General features: G+C 42.2%; 1 protein-coding gene across 1 annotated transcript in view; it reads right to left on the minus strand.

Moving 5' to 3' along the window:
- Positions 1–2,647, minus strand: part of atf7a (activating transcription factor 7a) — a 41,156-nt gene extending 38,509 nt beyond the window's left edge. Inside the window, exon 1 of the mRNA XM_052106053.1 lies at positions 2,577–2,647. The gene's annotated coding sequence lies outside the window, so the exon portion shown is untranslated. The remainder of the gene's footprint in view (positions 1–2,576) is intronic.
- Positions 2,648–16,824: the final 14,177 nt, after the last annotated feature.

A 16,824-nucleotide genomic window follows, 5' to 3' on the forward strand; every position in this document is an offset into this window, starting at 1 on the left:
TGACAATCCACTTGTATTGTCTGTTTCACAGGGGAGGAAAGTGTAAAATTTTTTAAAAAGTCAGCTTTTTTTCCCCCTCCCTTTTTCTACCCAATTTGCACTCTTTCCTCATGGTGGTGTAGTGACTCGCCTTTATCCGGGTGGCAGAGGATGAATCTCAGTTGCCTACGTGTCTGAGACCGTCAACCCACGCATCTTATCACGTGGATTGTTGAGCGTGTTACCGTGGAGACACACCTCGTGTGGAGGCTTCACACCATCCACCACAGCATTCACGCACAACTCATCACGTGCCCACCACGATCGAACCACATTATAGCAACCACGAGAAGGTTACCCAATGTGACTCTACCCTCCCTAGCAACCAGGCCAATTTGGTTGCTTTGGAGACCTGGCTGGAGTCACTCATTATGCCCTGGGATTCGAACTTGCGAACTCCAGGTTAGCGTCTTAACTGGCTGAGCTACCTAGGCCCCCCAGAGTCTGCTTATTTGATCAGTTATAATACTCTATTGTTTAATCTGGACAGACATCATTGCACACATGTCAATCAAACTATTCTGTATACAATTGTTGGCAAGACAACTTACATCATAACCCTTTATTTATTCTTACAGTATATACTTTTAATCATTTAGCACAATTTAACAATGTAACTGATGACTTAGCACTTAAAAACAGCAGACTGCATCATGTGAAAGACCTCAAACTGGCATATAAAGTTCCTTCCTGTGAAACGTCTTCATTTAACACAATGTGAACTGAGTTCTAGAGCCATGAGCTACAGCACATATCTGCAACAAGCAAGGCTCAAATCTCTCATTAATCAAGTAACTGTAAGGTAATTATTATAACAGCTGCAAAAACGCTCTCTAGTGTACATACAAATATGTCTACTGAGAGGATGATATATTATATGGGGACATCCAGTCATTCAAAGGAGTAACATTATTGGAATTCAACAACTGCCATGTCTAGATGACCTATATCTACAATTACAGTTCCTCCGACATACAGATGGTGTTTACCGGCACTAAAGATGGGCCATTGACACGCCCAGATGAAATTAAGTTGATTGTACTTGGTGTCTTTTCACGCCAGATACATTATGTGCAAAGCTAGACAACCCTCTGATAGTCTTAATGACCTTAGATAAAAATCAAAATGTTAGGAAATGGGACAATACATTGATCAACAGCAAGTGCCTGTTTTTAAATAATATACAGTATATTTTGTGAACAAACAAACCATGATTGGTTAATTGCTTAAATGTGAATTATTTGTGTGATATAAATTCAGCCTTATTTCTTCTTAACAAAAATATTTAAGGTAAAAAATATGCCCTAATTAAACAGTATATTTTTACATTACATTAATATTACAGTTTTTGGTCACACTTTATTTTACAGTATTCATGCTACTGTGTGTTTACATAAGTAATAACTGATTAATACTAATAAACATGTATTTGCTGAGTAATTATTTTGAAAAGCTGCTTGTACTTACAAACTGTTATTGTTATTACTATAGTAATTCATAATAGTAACATGTATTTATAAAACTCAGGAAAACGAGCAGCAAAGAGCACGTTTGTCCATTTATTGAAGTTTAGCTGAAAATATGAAGTACAACACTACTCGCGAATTTCAGCAAATATCCTCTTTCAGTTCCTGAACTTGAATGTTTCTCCGTAAGTAACCAAAAATAAAACTTTTATTTGGAAAAAATGTACTTGTGGCAACTTCAACAATAAACTGAGTTTCTAGCTTTGAGTATAAATATAGTTTCCCGACATATTAATGTGCAATTTCAACCTTGTATGTTGGATTGTTGCGCTAAACTAAAAAGGTTTTAGTGTCCTCACCGAAAATAAAAAGTTGCTAAGTATTTAGCAACCCTATGCTAACTTGATGCTTTGCGAACATGCGAACCTTAACCAGTTATTTCCCGCATGTACCCGCCCTTCCCTTGTTGTGATTGGTCGCCCACACGTCAATCAAAAACATATAATTGCTGATTCGCCAAAACCAACGTCAATCAGGATTGATGGTTACGTCTCATTGGCGGACGGAAATCCCAAAAAAAAAAAAAAAAAAAAGTAGAATTCACGGACTTCCAGAGAACAGGCCGCTCGAACTCCCCCCGCTAGAGAAAAAAGTATTCACATAGTACTTTGGAACAAATAAACTGAATTATGTGACGTATGGGGTGTCTGATTTGCCCGATTATACCAGCATAAAAACGTATTACTGACAACAACAACAAAAAATCAAAAGTAATATGGTTATTGCGCATATTGGGTAATAAATGACGGCGTTCGAAAAATTATCTATTCGTAATATTTTTGCCCTCGCTTGTCAAGAGTCCAGATCTGGACGAGCTGCACAGTCAGTATGCGCAGACTTTCGGTGGTCGCCCACTGGCAGTCTGACAGCCTAACATTAGCCTCATAAAAGTTGCTCTCGATCACAGACAAACCATTCTTTACAAATATAAATAACACTTGAACAGTGTTTTAAATAATGGTAATAATCGATTCGACATTTTTGACAGAATAAGAATGTTTACAAACTTACCGCGGCACCCCTCTCTCCCACTCTCTCTCTCTCTCTCTCTCTCTCTCTCTCTCTCTCCTCTCTTGGAATCTGACACGCCCCTCCCCATGAAGCCTCGCGAGATGTTGACGTCACACCAGCCCCGCTCCTTCATCAACACTCACTTGGGGTGTGTACTGAAGGGATGAATTTTGCCCCGCACAGAGTAAATGAGATGTAATATAGCATTCAGTCTGTGGGAAATTGCATCTTGATATGTCTCTCTGGACTGTAACTTTACAAAATGAAAAACTGAACCATATGATGCTGTAGTCAGGCCAATAATAATAATCTTCTCTTGGCTAGGTCTCAGGCAAAATAACTATTCCTCTTTCCGCATTATTTCATGCACAGTAAAAAAAATATTTATATGTAGCCTGTGGGCCGGGTTAGGATTGGGATTCTTCAGTTGACTCCCGTTCCCTTAATTTTATTTGCATTTTCATGTTTAATCGCATCATTAATTGGGGGGTGGAGAGTGCATTTAGTAAGCCATCTAACGTGATGGAGGCAGGCTTATATATAGACACCTTGGGTCCTTAGACCGGGACGGTGTAAATTTACTGCTGGCTCTGGTGTGGTGAATCAGTGATTCGGAGGCTGTTTGAGTGTTAAGGAGACTGTGACTGCAGCGGGATGTTTACATTCGACGTAGTGTTTCCCCTTTCACTGTGAACGTTACGACAGACCTGTGCAGTTACACCTGAGTGCTAGCTGCTGTTCTCCATACTGTGTGATTGTGTATGCTGCTTATAGTATAGGTATTTTATTATTATTTTTTTTCTTTCCTTTTGTTGTTTGTTTTCCTCTAGCCTGTTGGCTGTAGCTGTTATTGTATGTGGTTGTATGAATTGTACGTCACAGGCTAGAGTGGGTTTATTTATTGATTATTTTCTTTGTCCAATTCCCCTTTTTGTTTGTAACCAGCCTCGGTGTTAGTGGAGCCAGGGTAACTCCTGTAGAAGAGACCTCACTGGAAAGCGGGTTTCCTTTTTCTTTTCTTTTTTCCTTTTCTCTGGTTTAACGAAGAAGTTTGCAGTGCCGTGTATTGTGAACCTTAATGCCTTTTAACCATATATATTAGAGTGCTGTGAGTGTACAGTGTGTAGACATTGAACTCTAGTGTGTATTACTTCAAATGAAGTTTGTGTCTTTGTTCACTGGTGGTAGTGTGAACTTAGCCTTCACTTAGTGTTTTCTCAACTGCTTGAGAAAAACTTTTTTCTGTTTTTCTTTGACCAACCAACATCTTCAATTATTCCTCAATAAATATTGTATTTTTATACTTTTCTAAGAACTTGTGTTTGTACATTTTATTGGGGTAGAGTTCCCCTTGCTCTGACACTTGCACTAACTAGTTTAGCCCAAGGGGTGGCGTAGTCAGTTGTACAATTAGGGGTGCCACAAACTGGCGTAGTCGGCAGGATTGGATGCAGCGCTGCAGCAACTGCGGGACCGTGTGGCACAGCTCCAAGCTGAAAATGAGAGACTGTCAGGTACACAAGGAAACGATGCTGGCGGGAGTGGTCCCCTGCCAGTACGAAGAGAGCAGGCAGTATATCTGCCTAGAGAGAGACGGTGCTCTAAATTCTCCGGCTCTGTAACAGCTGGGTCACTTTCTATTGAAGAGTGGAGTGACGAAGCACAAAGTTGCATTAGGTCGAGGTACATGTCTGATTTGGAAAAGGCAATGTTTTTGTATGAAAATTTAGAGGGCGAAGCCCGAAGTGAGATTAAATATCGATCTGTAGTTGTAAGAGAAAATCCTACAGAAATCATTTCAGTATTAAAAGAGGTATATGGATGTGATAAGTCATGTGTATATTGGCAGCAGCGTTTTTTTGACAGAAAACAAAGAGAAAATGAGTCATTATTTGAGTTTTCCCATGCATTAATGGAGCTTATGGAAAAGGTGAAACAGTCCAAGGGGGATTCAATTTCTAATCCAGACATAGTGTTAAGAGATCAATTTTGTGAGAATGTGCGAGATCATATGTTACGAAGGGAACTTAAAAGACTGGTACGGGCTAATGGGCGTTTGTCTCTATTGGATGTAAGACGGGAGGCCACTAGGTGGGTGGAGGAGGGACAGACAGGTCGTGACCGGAGTCACCGCGTACCGGTGCGCAGTAGTGAAACATCTTATATGTCCCAGTGTGACTCCACTGTTGCTCAAACTTCTGAGATGGCGGAGTTAAAGGAAATGTTTTTAAAGCAACAAGCCCAACTAGATATGCTGGTCCAACATTTGGGACAGTCTAGTGGTAAACTTCACGCCCCTCCGTTAAATGGGGAAGGCCGTTTTAAACGTGCTCCTAATGGTCAGCCTATCTGTATTAGATGTGATCGACCTGGACATATAGCCCAGTATTGTCAGTCTGCTCCTCCTAGCAATAATAGGTCTATCTCTCACCCGTTATCAGATTCCATCAGTCAGTCAGAGCCCCTTGTAAGTAGTTCCAATAGCCAGCTGGGAAACTAGAACCCCCCAGTGTGTAGAGCCGCACACTGGGAGGGATGGGTTCTGGCTCTGCATGTCCTTCCTTTCTTGGACAGTTAGTGGGTAAATGCCCGGTGTTGAGTGTGTTTATGGGAGGTGTGACAGTCCCTTGTTTAATTGACACTGGATCCATGGTTACGACTGTAACTGAGAGTTTTTTAGTAAGCATTTTAGTCATTTGCAGAGGAAAGATTGCAAGTGGTTAGGCCTTAAGGCAGCTAACGGGCTAGACATACCCTACACGGGCTATACTGAATTGGATGTAGTCATTTTAGGACAGCATATTCCGGGGAGGGGGATATTGATTGTCCGGGACCCACCAAATGTGACCCTCCAAGACCGTAAGGTAGCTACCCCTGGTATATTGGGTATGAATGTACTTTCAGAGTGCTATAGGGTTCTCTTTGAGCAGCATGGCTCACAGCTCTTCCACTCCCCTCCTGTTAAGTCAGCGGCCCCAGCTGCTCTACGGGCCCTGCGACATTGTGCGAAGGTCCAGACCCTCGTCAACGCCCCCAAGCCGTTTAAGGTTAAAGTCCAGGGGAAGTCTCCGATCTGCCTTGGGGCTGGTGCCCTGACTATGGTTCCAGTTACATGCCCTCAGTTGGAGACCGCTGAGTTCTTGCTTGAGCCGTTAGGTTTTGAAGATGGACAATTGCCTGAAGGTCTTCTGGTGTCTCCCACCCTGGTCTCTGCCAAAAAGGGCCTTTTGTATGCCCCCGTAGTTAATGTTGGGTGTACTGAAGTGTGGCTCTCCCCCCGTCGTGTCATTGGGACTGTGCAAGCAGTAGTGGCGACCTCTGCTGGAACCAAATCTGTTGCCGTTGAGCCCTTATGGGAAGAGTGTTGTGCTTATGTCTCTGCCCAGGAGGCAATTACTTCCTCCAGTGTCCCTGAATCCGTTCTCCCTGACTTTGAGGGGCTGGCTCCACAACAGGTTTTTCAAGCCAAGGCCCTCTTCGCCCAGTACGAAAGCATCTTCTCCAAGGGTGATGGAGATTTGGGATGTACCTCTCTGATTGCTCACGAGATTTCGTTAGTTGATGATGCCCCAGTCCGCTAGCCCTACCGGCGAATCCCACCCTCTCAGTATGAGACTGTGAAGGCACACATTCAACAGCTCCTAGATAGCCAAGTTATAAGAGAAAGCAACAGCCCGTACTCTTCCCCCATCGTCCTTGTAACAAAGAAAGATGGGAGCCTTCGTCTCTGTGTGGATTATCGGCAGTTGAATTCCAAGACCCGTCGTGATGCCTACCCTCTTCCTAGGATAGAGGAGTCCTTGGATGCCCTGTCTGGGGCAAGATGGTTTTCCACCCTTGATCTTGCAAGTGGGTATAACCAAGTCCCAGTGGCAGATAAAGATAAGTCAAAGACTGCTTTTTGCACCCCGTTTGGCCTCTTTGAGTTTAATAGGATGCCATTCAGGCTCTGAAATGCTCCAGGCACCTTCCAGCGCCTTATGGAGCGCATGTTTGGAGATTGCCGTCATCAATCAGTTCTCCTGTACCTTGATGATGTGATTGTATTCTCCACTACAGTAGAACAACATCTTGAGTGGCTGGGGGAAGTGTTTGCTCGCCTTCAAAATCAGAACCTGAAAGTTAAGTTGCCTAAGTGTCAATTCTTCCAGCATCAAGTGAGTTATTTGGGGCATGTGGTCTCTGCTGATGGGGTGTCTACTGACCCTGCGAAAATCGAGGTGGTTAAGGAGTGGCAGCGCCCGGGCCACTTGGCCGACCTGAGATCTTTTCTTGGCTTTGCAAGCTATTATCGGCGGTTCGTGGAAGGCTTCTCTAAGCTTTCAGCCCCATTACACCATCTTGTGGAGAGGCTCAGTGGACCACGGCGGAAGGGGAAGACTCCTCGGGTTCCTTTAACAACAGCATGGGATGATGCTTGTGAGAATGCATTTCAGTCTTTGAAGGAGAAACTTACCTCTGCCCCAGTCTTGGCCTATGCTGACTTTAAAAAACCCTTTATTGTGGATGTAGATGCCAGCCATGGGGGTTTGGGTGCGGTTCTTTCTCAAGAGTGTGACGGGAAGGTTCGCCCGATCGCCTTTGCTAGCCGAGGGTTGAAACCCAATGAGAGAAATATGGAGAACTATAGCTCCATGAAGCTTGAACTTCTCGCAGTGAAATGGGCAGTGACAGAAAAGTATAGAGAATACTTGCTGGGGAATCATTTTACCATTCTGACAGATAATAATCCTCTGAGCCATTTGCAGACTGCCAAGCTGGGGGCGACCGAACAGCGGTGGGCTTCTCTACTTGCATCCTTTAACTTCACTATCAAGTACCGCCCAGGGAAGAACAACCAAAATGCTGATGCATTATCCCGGCAATACCTGGACCGTTTTGCTGTTGGGACAGACGTCCCATTGCTGGGAGCCCTGGCTGGTATGGGCCAGCTGCTTGCCGCCGAGGGTCACTGTGGAGAAGTGGTGGCGCTACCTGGCCGTACACCTCAGGACCTAAGCCTGCTGCAAGAGACTGACCCAGTCATAGGGCCGGTGCGCAAATACCATCAAGCAGGGCGTCGTCCAAAAGCTGAGGAGCGTGAGTCGTTGTCTCGCCTCAGCAGGGCACTGCTGCGTCAATGGGACCGCCTAGTCGAGAAGGAAGGGGTATTGTACCGCCTCATTCATTCCCCAGGTGAAGGCCTGGATATACTCCAGCTGCTGCTCCCCCAGTGCTTGCAGGAAGACGTCCTCCATAGTGTCCATGATAATCAGGGGCACCAGGGCACCGAGAGGACCCTCCAGCTCCTACGGGACCGGTGCTTCTGGCCGAATATGACCAGGGATACTGAACGGTGGTGCCAACGATGTCAAAGGTGTGTGCTGGGGAAGGCTGTCCAGCCCAAGATTCGTGCCTACTGGGGGACACTGCAGGCTACCCAGCCAAATGAGATCCTGGCTATCGACTTCACAGTTCTGGAACCTGCAAGTGATGGTCGGGAGAATGTTTTAATTTTGACTGATATCTTTACCAAGTACTCTCAAGCATTTCCCACCAAAGATCAAAGGGCTTCCACTGTGGCCAAAGTGTTGGTCCAGCAGTGGTTCCATCGTTTCGGCCCTCCAGGCTGTATCCATTCTGACCAGGGGCGGAACTTTGAAAGCATCCTGATTAAACAACTCTGTCAGATGTATGGCATCCAGAAGAGTAGAACCACCCCTTACCACCCCCAAGGTAATGGACAGTGTGAAAGATTTAACCGTACCTTGCACGACCTGTTGCGTACCCTACCGTCAGCCGAGAAACGACACTGGCCCCACCATTTGCCGCAGCTGACTTTTGCCTACAACACGACACCCCACCAGACTACCGGGCATACTCCATATTATCTTATGTTCGGTAACCATCCAAGACTACCCATGGATTTCTTGCTTGGGACTGGGGTAACAGTGCTGGACACTGGCAACTTGGAGGACTGGATCCAGAAACATCAACAGAGTATGCGGGTGACCCAGGAGCATGTCCGGCAAAGATCAGATGAGCTGATACACCGACGGAACCAGAACCACAATGACAATGTGAACGATTCTGGTCTGGAAGAAGGGAGGCTAGTGTACCTGCGTAACCATGTGCCTGGGCGGAACAAGATCCAAGATCACTGGAACTCTGTCGTGTTTCGGGTACTACGGAGTCCTGCTGGGACTGGAACAGTATACACTGTGGCCCCTAGAGATGGAGAAGGACCAGTTCGGCAGGTGCACCGATCCGAGTTGAGGGCTGTTCCGGAGGGGCTACAGTCGATAGCAGAGGTGGCCACTCCTTCCGTAAGTCAAGCTGACTTGTCCGTTAACCCCACGGCCAGGGAAGAGGAAGGACAGGAAGATGTGGTCATTTTTCATCCTGAGGAGATCCAGGAGGCCCTAGATTCACCCAATTCCCTCGCTCCTACTGAAGTGGAAGCTATACCTGAAGACGTGACCATGACTCTGCGTCGGTCAGTTAGATCTACGGCAGGTCAGCACCCTAACCCCCACCGGCTCCCTAGAGCCGTTTCTGTTGGGAATGAGGAGAGGATACTGCCAATAGGTGGTGACCAGAGTATTGGAGTGTGAACTGTCATCGTCGGGCCACCGATTCACTTGGAGGGGGTGGAATGTAGCCTGTGGTCCGGGTTAGGATTGGGATTCTTCAGTTGACTCCCGTTCTCTTAATTTTATTTGCATTTTCATGTTTAATCGCATCATTAATTGGGGGGTGGAGCGTGCATTTAGTAAGCCATCTAACGTGATGGAGGCAGGCTTATATATAGACACCTTGGGTCCTTAGACCGGGACGGTGTAAATTTACTGCTGGCTCTGGTGTGGTGAATCAGTGACTCGGAGGCTGTTTGAGTGTTAAGGAGACTGTGACTGCAGCGGGATGTTTACATTTGACGTAGTGTTTCCCCTTTCACTGTGAACGTTACGACAGACCTGTGCAGTTACACCTGAGTGCTAGCTGCTGTTCTCCATAACTGTGTGATTGTGTATGCTGCATATAGTATAGGTATTTTATTATTATTTTTTTTCTTTCCTTTTGTTGTTTGTTTTCCTCTAGCCTGTTGGCTGTAGCTGTTATTGTATGTGGTTGTATGAATTGTACGTCACAGGCTAGAGTGGGTTTATTTATTGATTATTTTCTTTGTCCAATTCCCCTTTTTGTTTGTAACCAGCCTCGGTGTTAGTGGAGCCAGGGTAACTCCTGTAGAAGAGACCTCACTGGAAAGCGGGTTTCCTTTTTCTTTTCTTTTTTCCTTTTCTCTGGTTTAACGAAGAAGTTTGCAGTGCCGTGTATTGTGAACCTTAATGCCTTTTAACCATATATATTAGAGTGCTGTGAGTGTACAGTATGTAGACATTGAACTCTAGTGTGTATTACTTCAAATGAAGTTTGTGTCTTTGTTCACTGGTGGTAGTGCGAACTTAGCCTTCCCTTAGTGTTTTCTCAACTGCTTTACTGGCTCCCGTGCGGATGGCTTGGTATTCCCTGGTTATATGTTCATTTGTTTGATTCTCATTTTTTTCTTTTTTTCTTTGACCAACCAACATCTTCAATTATTCCTCAATAAATATTGTATTTTTATACTTTTCTAAGAACTTGTGTTTGTACATTTTATTGGGGTATAGTTCCCCTTGCTCTGACACTTGCACTAACTAGTTTAGCCCAAGGGGTGGCGTAGTCAGTTGTACAATTAGGGGTGCCACAAATAGACCAAATGCAACTTTAAATATTGCTATAAAATATCTAAGTGAAAATGACAAGATATCTATTATAAACCAATAGATCACATTTTTTTTATTTAGATTCAAAAATGGGGAATTTCTCTACTTACTGACTGTAGCAACGCTTCCTCATTTTTGTATTCTGGCATAAACAGGAATAGATTATGGAAAGAATATTTTTTTTTTGTAATTATTCATCCAGTCCCAAAGACCATGTATAATTATTGGCTTTGCCCCATCTTTAGTTGTTAGTCATGCAGTCCTCTGCTACTGATTCTAGAACACTGGTTTTGTAATGTTCATATTATTTGGGGGTTTAAGTCAGATTTGTTAAACTAAGGAAATATTGATTCCAATCATAAGATAAAGGCTCAGAGAGAAAACTGTAGGTGATTGGGGATGGCTTTGAAAACAGAGGAAGGTAGTTGGAAAGGGCCTTTAGTCAGTCCTACTGTAGTTTCCTTCCTGACTGATTTACATTCTCTAAAAGAGAACATCCTGTGCTTGGACACAAGTTTAAATAAAGCAAATTGGAAAACACAAACAGTAGGCATACTTTCTGAACTAAGGAATTGAAAAAAAAAAAAACTCAAGTGTGGTTTTGGAAAGTGTTTTTTTTATATATATAAAACACATTCTGCAAATGCAATCACAATCTCATTGTATCATAAAGTCTTATTGCTTGGCTATTCAAATCCCTTTATTGTCACTCAATCGTATACACAAGTGCAACAGTGGGTGAAAGTCCTGGGTACAGATCCAAGCAACATAGCAGCATGACTATTACAATAAACACCTGATTTACACAACACAATTTACACATCATGTTACACAACACAGTGGTGCTGTTGCTGTACCAGGCGGTGATGCAGCCAGTCAGGATGCTCTCTACAATGCTGGTGTAGAACCGTGTGACGATGTGGTGGTTCATTCCAAACTTCCTCAGACATCTCAGGAAGAAGAGGCACTTGTGAGCCTTCTTCACAATGGCCTCAGTGTGGACAGACCATGTGATTTCCTCAGTGATTTGGACACCGAGGAACTTGAAGAAGCTGACTCTCTTTACCAGTGCTCCATTGATGGTGATGGGGCTGTGTTCTCCGTCTTTTCTCCTGAAGTCCACCACAATCTCCTTGGTCTTACTGACGTTGAGGGAGAGGTTGTGCTCCTGACATGCTAGAGTGAGCACCTCCTCTCTGTAGTGTACTTAAATGATGCTAGTCATTTAAGCAAGTGATTTTGGATTGCTTTGGTACAGGCACAATGGTGGCTATTATAAGTAATTATAGGTCACACATAAGTAATTATACTGAGATTAATTTTATTCTGACTCATTCCCAGTATGTGACATATAACACACACACACACACACACACACACACACACACATACACACATACACACACACATACACAATACACCTAAATATTCATACAATTACCTAACCAGCCAATCATGTGGAAGCAGTGCAATTCATAAAATCATGCAGATACGGGTCAGAAGCTTCAGTTAATATTTACATCAACCATCAGAATGGAGAAACATTTTATCTCAGTGATTTTGACCATGGCATGATTTCTGGTGCTAGACGAGCTGGTTTGATTATTACTGTAACTGCTGATCACCTGGGATTTTCATGCAAAACAGTCTATAGAATTGACTCCGAATGGAGCCAAAAACAAAAAATATCCAGTGAGTGGCAGTTCTGTGGAAGGAAAAGCCTTGTTGATGAGAGAGGTCAACGGAGAATGTCCAGACTGGTTTGAGCTGATAGAAAGGCTATGGTAACTCAGATTACCACTCAGTAAAATTGTAAAACAGTAGAAGACCATGCTGGGCACTTTATTAGGACCATAGTGTTCCAAATAAAGTGCTCGGTGAATGTACATATATAAACAGGCAATCTTAGGCACATTAAATGTTTCACAAAAATATTTGCCTTAAGACGGTTCTTTTATATCTACAGCTTTGAAATATACATTTTATCAAAACATTCCTTTTGCAAATAGTAGTAGAAAAAAAAGTCCTGAAACAGATGTTATCATTAAGTCAAGAAAAGACAGAAGCAATTGAGACAGCCTAAATACATAGTATTGTGCCAAGTTCTCATAAATGGTCCAAGAACTATCTGCCAACAACTCTGAAAACTGTGCATAAGTGTACCTCAGAGAATTGGTGCTGTTTTATAGTTTGGTACTAGTCACACCAAATATTGATTTAATTTTTCTATGTTTTCTGCACTTTGTATGAGATGCATGGAAGACATTATTGTTACAGTACATTATATTTACACATACATGTATATACACACACACAGGCAGCCAATAGCTTGGAATAATGTACAGATTTTGCTCTTATGGAAGAAAATTGGTACTTCTATTCACCAAAGTGGCATTCAACTGGTCACAATGAATAGAGTGCAGCAATGAGAGCTGTTTATATATATATATATATATATATATATATATATATATATATATATATATATATATAGCTCTCATTGCTGCACTCATCATTGCTATATATATATATATATATATATATATATATATATATATATATATATATATATATATATATATATATATACAGGTCCTTCTCAAAAAATTAGCATATTGTGATAAAGGTCATTATTTTCCATAATGTAATGATAAAAATTAAAATTTCATATATTTTAGATTCATTGCACACCAACTGAAATATTTCAGGTCTTTTATTGTTTTAATACTGATGATTTTGGCATACAGCTCATGAAAACCCAAAATTCCTATCTCAAAAAATTAGCATATTTCATCCGACCAATAAAAGAAGTGTTTTTAATACAAAAAAAAAAAATCAACCTTCAAATAATTATGTTCAGTTATGCACTCAATACTTGGTCGGGAATCCTTTTGCAGAAATGACTGCTTCAATGCGGCGTGGCATGGAGGCAATCAGCCTGTGGCACTGCTGAGGTGTTATGGAGGCCCAGGATGCTTCGATAGCGGCCTTAAGCTCATCCAGAGTGTTGGGTCTTATGCCTCTCAACTTTCTCTTCACAATATCCCACAGATTCTCTATGGGGTTCAGGTCAGGAGAGTTGGCAGGCCAATTGAGCACAGTAATACCATGGTCAGTAAACCATTTACCAATGGTTTTGGCACTGTGAGCAGGTGCCAGGTCGTGCTGAAAAATGAAATCTTCATCTCCATAAAGCTTTTCAGCAGATGGAAGCATGAAGTGCTCCAAAATCTCCTGATAGCTAGCTGCATTGACCCTGCCCTTGATAAAACACAGTGGACCAACACCAGCAGCTGACATGGCACCCCAGACCATCACTGACTGTGGGTACTTGACACTGGACTTCAGGCATTTTGGCATTTCCGTCTCCCCAGTCTTCCTCCAGACTCTGGCACCTTGATTTCCGAATGACATGCAAAATTTGCTTTTTATCCAAAAAAAGTACTTTGGACCACTGAGCAACAGTCCAGTGCTGCTTCTCTGTAGCCACTGGTTCAAAAGTGGCTTGACCTGGTGAATGCGGCACCTGTAGCCCATTTCCTGCACACGCCTGTGCACGGTGGCTCTGGATGTTTCTACTCCAGACTCAGTCCACTGCTTCCGCGAGGTCCCCAAGGTCTGGAATCGGTCCTTCTCCACAATCTTCCTCAGGGTCCGGTCACCTCTTCTCGTTGTGCAGCGTTTTTTGCCACACTTTTTCCTTCCCACAGACTTCCCACTGAGGTGCCTTGATACAGCACTCTGGGAACAGCCTATTTGTTCAGAAATTTCTTTCTGTGTCTTACCCTCTTGCTTGAGGGTGTCAATGATGGCCTTCTGGACAGCAGTCAGGTCGGCAGTCTTACCCATGATTGCGGTTTTGAGTAATGAAACAGGCTGGGAGTTTTTAAAAGCCTCAGGAATCTTTTGCAGGTGTTTAGAGTTAATTAGTTGATTCAGATGATTAGGTTAATAGCTTGTTTAGAGACCCTTTTCATGATATGCTAATTTTTTGAGATAGGAATTTTGGGTTTTCATGAGCTGTATGCCAAAATCATCAGTATTAAAACAATAAAAAGACCTGAAATATTTCAGTTGGTGTGCAATGAATCTAAAATATATGAAAGTTTAATTTTTATCATTACATTATGGAAAATAATGACCTTCATCACAATATGCAATTTTTTTGAGAAGGACCTGTATATATATATATATATATATATATATATATATATATATATATATATATATATATATATTCAACAAAGGTAAACAGACAGAGGTGCATAAAACATACATTCCTATGGAAATCTTCAGCTTTTCAGACTTTTTTTTATATTATGTAGTATTCCAGCGGCCTCTACTGGACCATGGAAGAAACACACACACACACACACACACACACACACACACACACACACACACACACACACACACACACACACACACACATGTTGTGTTTCCATGTTTTATGGGGACTTTCCATAGACATAATGGTTTTTATACTGTACAAACTTTATATTCTATCCCCTAAACCTAACCCTACCCCTAAACCTAACCCTCACAGAAAACATTCTGCATTTTTACCTTTTCAAAAAACATCATTTAGTATGATTTATAAGCTGTTTTCCTCATGGGGACCGACAAAATGTCCCCACAAGGTCAAAAATTTCGGGTTTTACTATCCTTATGGGGACATTTGGTCCCCACAAAGTGATAAATACACGCACACACACACACACACACACACACACACACACACACACACACGAAATAAAAACAGGGCTGCAAAATGTATTTCTTTATTCATTAAGACGTCTCACTCATGGTCTGTAAAAATTGTAAAGATCATGCTAACTTGACAAACCACACTTTGTGAATCGAACATTCCCAATATCATCACAGACAATTCTTGTTAAGGGTCTTCTGTATTTTCAGCACAAACATAGAATCACAGCTGTAAGGCTGACATCAAGAGGTCGTAAAAGTCAAAGAACTCTGCGAGAACCAACTTCATAAAACTCTCACACAGATGAACATCTCCACCCAAGATAACACTCCTTACTTGCTAAGGACCATACAACGCAAATCCCATTTTGACCTCTATCTCACCTAAGGGCAATTTAGAATGACATCCTTTTCTGTAATATAAGAGGTTTTCTGTTCATACATGTTTGATATCATTCAAGAGGTCGCAGTGCGACTGGTAAGGTGGTCTCATTCCCTTTTCAGAAAAACCAAATCTCCATTAAGATTTTAGAACTTAACAGAATCATGCACTATATTAGAGACATGTCCCTCCCAAATATCCCACAGGGACCACATGCTGTATGCAGATATATTCTTTGTAAGCATCAAAAGACCTAATCAATCACAAGTTTCAAAGGTCTTTGCCAAATGCTGTATAATTCTGTATGTCTGTCCCATCCCTGCCTGTATGTTAATGAAGTATGTCCCCAGGACTACCAAACCTAACCACCCCCAAAATTCCCTTGTCCATGGTGTGGGTATTTAAGGAAAGGTGACACATTACTCAGGGCTCTCTGTAATCAGACGATCCCAAACAGTTTACTGTTTGTAGTTTATTTCAGGTGATTGCAATTCGAATTTCTTATGTTTTGATAAAATGTCTAACTTTGACTTATCAATGTCTAATTGGAATTGATGAATTGATTATGTTACCTGATCAATAAATTGTCAACATTTGATTTTATTCTGACTGACTCTGACATTGTGTTTCCCAAACGGATTAAACGATTCGTATGTTACCGCAAGTCTGCGTCAGATTAGTGACGACTAATATTTGGCATCGATTCAAGTGTACTTGGTTTGCAAAGACAAAAAGGGAATTTCCGTTTAGAACAGCAAATGCTGCTTGACCAATCTAAATCTGGGTGTCTTACCTCTGTTTTAATTTGATGTTTCTCCATATAAGTGTACGTGGGAAACCACGCATGGCCAATCCAAAACTATTATAAGAGAAGTTATGTTGGTCAACTTACATCTGTAATAGTGGCCGTGACCTCTACTGAAGAAAACGTTAAGTTACATTCAAGTGTGTGCAATTCCATGGGGCTATACTGAAGTATCTTTGATTGTGTATACGTGAACGTAACCGATCTCAGGTATATAGCAATTACCTCTGTTTGATGATCCAATACTGGCCGCTTGTGATCGTGAGACCCGCGGTGTAGAGAAAACACGCGAGGACCTCAAAGCGACATAGTTTCTTAATCTAAACGGGTAAAATATAATTAAAGGAGTTAAAAGAATAATCAAACATTCGCTCACTTTTAATGATGCTCAGATATCATTAAAAACCTTTTTCATTTATGGAGTCAGATGAATAAACGAGGAAATACGTAAGAGAAAATGTATTTCATTTAATCTTGTTGTGTTGCGTACAAGAAAGACAGTAACGCGCAGATACCTTCACCCGTATTATTGGAGACCGCCATTGGACCGATAAACGGGCTTACACAGCTCATTTTCTGCAATCATCAGCACCAAAAAAAGATGTATAATAC

The sequence above is a fragment of the Xyrauchen texanus genome, chromosome 35 (genome assembly GCF_025860055.1).
Source record: "Xyrauchen texanus isolate HMW12.3.18 chromosome 35, RBS_HiC_50CHRs, whole genome shotgun sequence".
Lineage (NCBI taxonomy): Eukaryota > Metazoa > Chordata > Actinopteri > Cypriniformes > Catostomidae > Xyrauchen > Xyrauchen texanus.